Here is a 7965-nt window from a genome sequence, read left to right as displayed (position 1 = left end):
CAGTTACACGAAAATCTGTGTCAGTGCTGCAACTTGCCAGCTTGCAGGACATAAGTTTCCCATCCAAATATTGCTTCTTCAGAGGCTCTTGCTGCTCCCAAGAGACTGTGGATACTCATAAAGCCCGACTCCAGCACGCCTTTAGAGGCGGTTACAGAAGGCTAATATGAATGTGAAGATTTTTAGTTATAAAAAAAAAAGAGGAAGAAAAAGGTAGAGAGAGGATGCTCGGCTTCTGCGTGCAGCTTCCCTGCAGTGCGGGGAGGCAGGGATCAGACTCTCCCGTCTGTCACCGACTCCCAAATACACAGCGATGCTTCTTGGCTTGTCCATCACCCTTCAGCCTGCACATGATAAAAGCCCGGTCCTGAGAGAGGTGTCTCAGTTCCACACAATGCACTGGTATGACTTTAATATTAAAGTGAAGGGGGGGAGCTGGGTAACCGGACATATTGCTTGGCTGGGACTGTGTTTTTCTCTGGCTGTCTCTCTTTCCTCTCCATCTGTCCCAAGAGCCAGCATCCTCCCATTTCACAGCCCATAACAGCCCTGCCATGCAGGCAGGGGGCTGGGTTTGCCATTTCAGCCCTGCTTGGCTGGATAAACCCTTCCCACCCCAGGCATTGTGGCTGACTGCTCATGGGCACCAGTGCAGGGGCCACACCAGAGCAGACATGTTATTTAACTAATACATATGCACCAGTGTGAAACAGCTACTGTAAGGGCAGTGAAGGGAGGGTTTCATTACTCTGCTTTTCACTGCTGCTCATGTCACCTGGAACAAGATAAATTTCCTACCCATTTCATCAGAGACTTGATTCCCACTTGATTCCTCTGGAGGCTTGGCACTTACTGTCCAGTAGAACTCTTTATTTGCTGTAGATAGGTTGAAATCCTCTCAACGTTCCTTTCCTGAAATTACAAAGCAGGATGGTACGCGGCAGAATTGTTACTGCAGTTACCCATTTTCCCAAGTCATCTTTGCTAAGCTCATCGTGGTGTCCCTGCCTGCACTTTGGCTTGGGTTACTACTGGAAATGGTGTTTCAGGAGCTTTGTGTTTGGTCATCAGGTGATAAAGCAAGAGAGAAAAAATAAATAGCTCATAATGGTCCTCACCTATTGTAAACTCGAAAGGGCTCTTTCTAAAACTGGCTTTAAACACTTCAGGTTTTAAATGCTGTCAACTAAAAAGGAAGCATTTGCTCCTTTTGCAGTCATGTAGATGACCATCAGCTGTGTCCTTCCTGCAGCACCCAACATCCACGCTCCCTTCCAGGCTGTGGGTGTCGTCATGGCCGGTCAATGGAGCAGGAATCTGCATTAGACCCTCAGGTACGGATACATCAAGCAGGGAGACAGTTTGGTTCTGGGATCTGGGTTTGCTGAACCGAAATACACTTGAAAAGCTTTGGAGAGCTGGTATCTGAAAGCTGTGGGTTGGGCTGACTGGTGACAAAAGGGACTTGGAGTCACAGTGAATCATCCCAAAGCACTGCATGTGAGTGAGCCGGTAACGTTGCACCCACCAGAGACGAACGTCATCTGCGCACTGACAGACGCATCCTGCACCATCCCATTCAAAACAACCTGCTAAACACATAGAGAAAAATACATTCATCTCATCCAGTGACACTGGGACAGTATTTTCCCTTCTGTCCTTATTGTCAGCATCAGACTGCTTAGATCATTTACCAGCGCTATGGAGATGTGTTTACTTACACTGGCTTGCACTAGGTCAAGTCTGGAATCAGTCATCCACGAGGTAAAGTGTGACAATATTTCATGCCCAAGTAATCTGCCTTGTGAAAGAAATGAAGCTTACATGGTGCTTGGGCTCATCTGATCTTTATTTCCGAAAGAGACATATCTCCAGTGCTCATCATCATTATTAACGCAAATGTTCAGAGCTGCCTGCACCGGGAGGCTGTGAGGGAACATCCACTACAGCAGCAGCAGCCGCCCCAGTGAACTCAATTTGCCCTGCTCTAATAGCAGAGCAGGTCCTGATTACCCCACAGGGAAGCTGACGGATTGGGGTGCCTGGGGGTTACCTGCCTTGTTTCCCATTTCAGCTCCACTGGCTGTGATTGCCCTTGTGGTCCCTACACCAGGGCAGGGGAGAGCATCTCTGCACTGTGGGTGCAGCATCTGCAAACCCCTCTTTGGGGGGACCAAAGAGACCCAGCAGCAGAGCAATGATAAAATTGAGCTTACTGGTCCATGATGGAGATATTGGCTGTCCGTCAGGGTTCAGGCAGTTATAGCTGCATCGGGGAGGGCTTCAAAGCAGTGTGTCCTTTCACAAGCCTTTCCAGTCAACTGCATACAAGATGACCCTCCAGTCTGTGGCCATGCCAGGATTATGCAGCACGTGTTGGTGATGAGGTGGGAAAGCAGGTAGAGGCATGGCCAAGGTGCGGTGACAAAGTGGTTTTACCATTTTGCCCCTTGATCAGCTTGAGCTCTGGTTTCCTACAACAAGCACACAGGCCTGGTCTCAACCCTAATGGAGCATGGTGGCACGTGGGATGGGACTCGACTTACCCTCATTGCCTTCGGCACCAAGGATCCTAGTGCAGAGCTCCCATTTGTTTCACTTGGCTTCCCGCTGACACACTGTACCTTGCTGCACAGAACCGACCCATTTCCATCTCTGCCAGGCCCACAGTGCTGCTGCAAGTTCTACTTCCCATTCTGGGGCTGACAAATGCAAATGTATGTATTCATACATAATCGCTTCTTTTGCTGAGGTGTCTTTAAGCCAAGCTGCAATGAGACAGATACGCATTTTATTTAGTTAATAAGGAGATGCCACCAGTGCCCCAAGCTGCACATTTTGCTGCAGGAGTCAGGTATTTACGTGCTGGAATAACGACCCATCAGCTGAGCTGCTGCAGAGTGACGGGGACATTCTGCATTTGATGGCTTTTTGTGCAAACAGTCTCCAGTCAATAAGCACAGATTTTCTCAGGAGGAGAAGACCTATTTGCAAGTGATATTTTCAGGGAAAAAGAGAGCTCTGAGCTGGAACGGAGCAGGACAACAGCACAGGGTGAGATTTGCTGTGATGGAAACTCTCTGGGACCGGGAGCTGGAGAAACGTAATAACAACAGAAATCTCTATTTTCTCTGCTGAGATTAGTGGCTTCAAAGCTCCATTACCCTGCCCTTTGCCTTGCATTTGTTAGCTTTGGGTTGGGGCTTTCTGCAGTGGTTGATGCCTAACGCCAAATACCCGGTAGGCAGCATCCTGCACTCTGGGGCGTGTTGGTGGCACAGTAACACCACCCCAAGGGGGTCACAGCTCCCTGCACACAGAGTCCAGGCCCTACCTGCGGACACAAACAGAAGAGCTGGAGAAGACCTGAAATTTCCGCTCCTTGAGTGATTCCACGCTTGCAATGGAGCAAGAGGGCCACGAGGATGATCAGGGACTGGAGCACCTCCCGTATGAAGACAGGCTGAGGAAGTTGGGGCTGTTCAGCCTGGAGAAGAGAAGCCTGCGTGGGGACCTCAGAGCAGCCTTCCAGTACCTGAAGGGGGGCTACAGGGATGCTGGGGAGGGACTCTTCGTCAGGGACTGTAGTGACAGGACAAGGGGTAACGGGTTCAAACTGAAACAGGGGACGTTTAGATTGGATCTAAGGAGGAAATTCTTTCCTGTTAGGGTGGTGAGGCACTGGAATGGGTTGCCCAGGGAGGTTGTGAGTGCTCCATCCCTGGCAGTGTTCAAGGCCAGGTTGGATGAAGCCTTGGGTGGGATGGTTTAGTGTGAGGTGTCCCTGCCCATGGCAGGGGGGTTGGGACTGGATGATCTTGAGATCCTTTCCAACCCTAACTATTCTATGATTCTGTTCTAAGAGAAAGGTAGCTGCGAGCCAAGCTGCAGCGTGGTGCAGGGGTTAATAAACCCAGCAGCAATAAAGCGTTTAGAAATGCTTGATAAGAAACTATTCCTTGCTCCCAGGCTTGCAGCTTCCCTTATTTTTCTCTTTCTTTGAAAGATTTGAAAGCAGTCAGGATTTTAAATACATCCACATAATGCAGCTTCAGACAGCAAACAGGATTAAACCCCAGCTCCAGAAAAGGAAAGGAAGTCAGATCACTTGTCAAAATTTAATTTGCCTTTGGATGCCATTACTTTCTACATTAAAAAGCTTTGGGGATTAGGAGATAAAGGAGCTAAATCCAATCCGGAGACAGGCTCAGAGGAAAATGTCAGCCCGGCAGTAATCCAGGCTTGTTTCTCTAATAGGATCTTCCCCGAGTCAAAGAAAGTGAGAATAATTATTTAATTCCATTCTGAAGCCTGGCTTCCTTATGGCCCAGCTCAGCATCACCGGTTCAGTGCTAGATCAACTGCAGGCACAGACCTCGCAGCTCCCACCGGCCCCAGGGCAGTTGGCTTTACCCTGCAAAGCAGGCCCCACAGGTCTATGTGTCGTTCATGGATGGATGGAACAGCGACTGAAGAGTGCCCAGCCACGGAGCAGGGAATGGTCTGTCTGGACCCAAGCGGGTCACTGGGGGGCGATTGTTCACCCCGACCCACGGCCAACAGGAAAAGCCATCTCTCAGGTATTGTTTTAACAGTCATAAATACACACACATTATGCGGAAGCACGAATGTGCTGTTGTACGTCCTTGTGCCATAACCACCGCAACAGCCCAACGCTTTCCATCTTCCGAAGACCCAGAGGAAAGGAGCCTTTCCTAGCACATTCCCCTTCATCTTTTGAAGCACAGCCACCGAGCCAAAATTACAGCCTGCCCCAAATATCCCAGCACCTCAAAGACTGTAACCATGGTTGCACAGCTATCTGCAGGCATGGTAATCCACACAGACACGCATGTATTGACTCAGAGGATGATTTAATTCTTCAGCGTGGTACAAAAGGCACGAGAAGCCCTGCGCTACCCGACACACTGATGGATTCACGCCAAGGTTTCCTTTAACCCAAGCACTGGACAAAGCTCTTTGGCTACCACCGGGGATGGAACTGAGTGATCAATAAACATCAAAGCGTGCTAGGGCTTAGTGAGGAACCGTACACGTGCTCTGCTTGCCAAAGCCAGGGAGATCAGAAGGTGGGCTCTGCTCAGTCTTGCTTAATGCAGGCCCAGGTGATCCCAGGAGTTCGCAGATGGGCAAGAAGCAGGCACCAGATATAAGTGTTATTTTTAATAGGAGAAGGAGAGCAGGCATCTCCAGGGAGCAGAGAGATCATGCTCTGGGTTCAGCTGAATGCAGGTGTCAAACCATGGGTCAAGAATTATTTATCCAGAGACACTCTTCAGCTCTAAAGAGAATCCCAAAATAGTCTTGGAAAGAAGCCCTTGGAATAGGGCTCTTCTATCAGGTAGGGAAATTAAAGGCTCTACTAGACCCCAGTGACTTTGGGGCTGGACAATGCACGCCCTGATGTAGCCAGGGCAGCTCTGATACAGAAGGCAAGTAACTGTCTAACAGGACGAAGAAAACTGCTTTAAATCCTCCTCTGTGCTTGCTAAATACTTTTTGCCCATTGTCCAGGCATTGTTCCAGCAGGGGAGTGCTGGGAAGACCCCCAACACCTCCCTTCCAAAGTTAAGGACCTGCCTCTACCCTTCAGATCTTAAACGTCACATACGTGAAAAGGACAGCGAGGCCGTTGCCACCAACCTGTGTCCTGCCCAGAGCTGCTGCAGGGGCCATATTCTGCCCCTGCACCCTCCTGCAGCCCAAAGCACGCCCATGAGCAGTGCAGATGCCCTGGAAGGACCGTGCTTGGAGAGAGGCACCACTCACTGCATTCGTTTCTCCTTTTGCAGCATTTGAGATGTTGGATCCGGGGGGGATGTTAATTTATACAAATGACAAAGGGCAGCTAAGGGGAAAAACGGCAGCAAAGCCCAGCCAAGTGGATGTGCTGGAAGGGTTTCTGGAGCTGCCAATGGGGTTTAATGACAGAGAAAACCATTGGGTGACACGGTCCTACCAGGATGCCACCGCCAGTGCCTGTGCCAGCCTTGCCCCTCCTGCTTTGGCTCAGGGAAGTGGCTCTTCTGCCTGATGCATTGCTCTTTTTAATTAAGCTAGCTGGAGGGAAAGGTAACGTTTTCCTTCAGTAATTCATCCCCCTGGCTCCCCCGGTTTGTCATTTTAATTACAGCCAGCCCCAGCCCCCATTTGGATGTTTGTGGAGATTAGCATTAAATCAGGCTCAGGCCTTGAGGCCCCGCTTTTGCTTTTTCTTGGGTTTTTACAGCAAAACCCAACAGGGGCTGAATGTGTGAAAAGGACAATGCAGCCACCAAGGCAGAGACTCAGTGAGGGAAGGTTTCAGCCCAGTTCACTGAGTTCCCATCAGCGGGACAGTCAGTCAGGTCTGGGACTCCAATGGCCAGCGTACAGAGAACCAGCTCCAGGGGAATGCGACCACCACCATCTCCTGTGAGCCGGCTCCAGCCATCCCTCCCTCCCATCCTGATAACTGGAATGCCCATCCCAATGGTTGGAATTTTCCCTAATGCTTATGCTGCACCTTCCTTTCTTCAAGGATAAATAATCTGCCCAGAGCTGCTTTGATCACTGGCAGTGTTTCAGTTAGGAGCTATAAGGTATTCAGTGTTTTTCTTAAACCCACAGCTTCAAGGTTAGTAGTTACCTGGGAATCACACATTTTACTTTAAAACAAGCTTTTCTTGCTTGCCTTTAGAGTGCCAGAGCAAAGCTGGAAGAACATTGATCCATGCACCAGCTAATGGCTCTGAAACAAAGGCAGCAGGGAAAGAGAAAGGAACCCGAGGAGAATTCCCTAAACCCGATGTTCCCACACGATTGCAAGGTTTCCCTGTGTCCAGTTCAGAGCACTCCAGTGCTCCATGTTTCTGGCAACCAGGGCACAGCTTCATCGTTGCCATAGCTGGAATTTCACCCCCAGGAGCTTCTCAGCAGGGAGCGAATGCTGGAGGTGCACAGGACCTGACCCAGCCTCTGCTGCCTCCTGAGCATCAGCACCCAGCACACCCCTCGAACCAAACACCAGGTCTGATGCCCATCACATGTACACATGTGCATGAATGTGAAGCCCCCCAAAGACAGCAGGTACCTTCTCTTGGCATCAGACTCCTCTGCAGCACAGGAGGATGCTCGGCACTTCGCGGCAGCACGGATGTGAGCACGCTGGCAAAGGGGAAGAAAAAGGGAGGCAGGACTGCCAGGTCCAACTATCCGAGAAACAGCAGATGGAAGGAACAGGAGGAAGTGTGGCAGAAGGAGTCAAGATGGTGATTTTGCACAGGGGGAACTGTTCTTTCCGAAAGCAAAGGCAAAAATAACCCCAGAACTAATCCTGTCAACAAGTCCCTGCGATGACGGAGACCACGAACCCTCGCAGGGACACCTGGAATTGCCCCAGGTTTTCACTAGCTCTGAGCTGCAGTTACACTGCCCTGCTGAGAGCATTCACTGAAGATGAAGTTAGGAAAACCAGGGGCTGTGCAGGCAAAAGCAGGGTTTGTGTTTCGGTTTCTCATCCCATACACAGAATAGGGAGGAGAGTGGCTTCAGTGGTCAGCCCCTTGTCCCTGCCCTGAGCCTCCCCTGCAGCTCTGAACACCTTCAGCAGGAGGGCACCCATGCACTGGATGCCCACCTCACCCTGACCCCTAGGATATGAGACCGCGTGTACAAAGAGACGAACTGAAGCCTGAATACGGAAACCTCAGAGAAAGAGCAGCCACGTCTAAATGCCAGGCAAAGAATGGCAATATTGCAGCAACACCCATAGCCTCTAAAGGGAAGGACCAAAATGCTTGCACTCACCTGGAAGCACAGGAAGACCTAAACCCTTCTGCTTCCAGGCCCTCCCCTTATACAGCCCCCGTGCTAATGACTAAGAATCATTAAGGGCTCATCACACCTGACCGATGCAGGAGCTTTCTGCAATGGGAGGTGGTTTAACCCTGTCCCTCCCACCCA

General features: G+C 50.3%; 1 long non-coding RNA gene across 1 annotated transcript; it reads right to left on the bottom strand.

The window, feature by feature from the left end:
• Positions 1 to 1119: 1119 nt before the first annotated feature.
• Positions 1120 to 2762, bottom strand: LOC136022377 (uncharacterized). Its single transcript, XR_010616144.1, has 3 exons — positions 2547 to 2762; positions 1722 to 2474; positions 1120 to 1592 (listed from the first exon to the last, which is right to left on the bottom strand). It is a non-coding gene; the product is annotated as an uncharacterized LOC136022377 (long non-coding RNA).
• Between the last annotated feature and the right edge of the window lie 5203 nt (positions 2763 to 7965).

This window comes from Lathamus discolor, chromosome 15 (assembly GCF_037157495.1).
Source record: "Lathamus discolor isolate bLatDis1 chromosome 15, bLatDis1.hap1, whole genome shotgun sequence".
Lineage (NCBI taxonomy): Eukaryota > Metazoa > Chordata > Aves > Psittaciformes > Psittacidae > Lathamus > Lathamus discolor.
The sequence above is the reverse complement of the archived record's forward strand: the minus strand, read 5'-3'. Positions and strand labels throughout refer to the sequence as shown.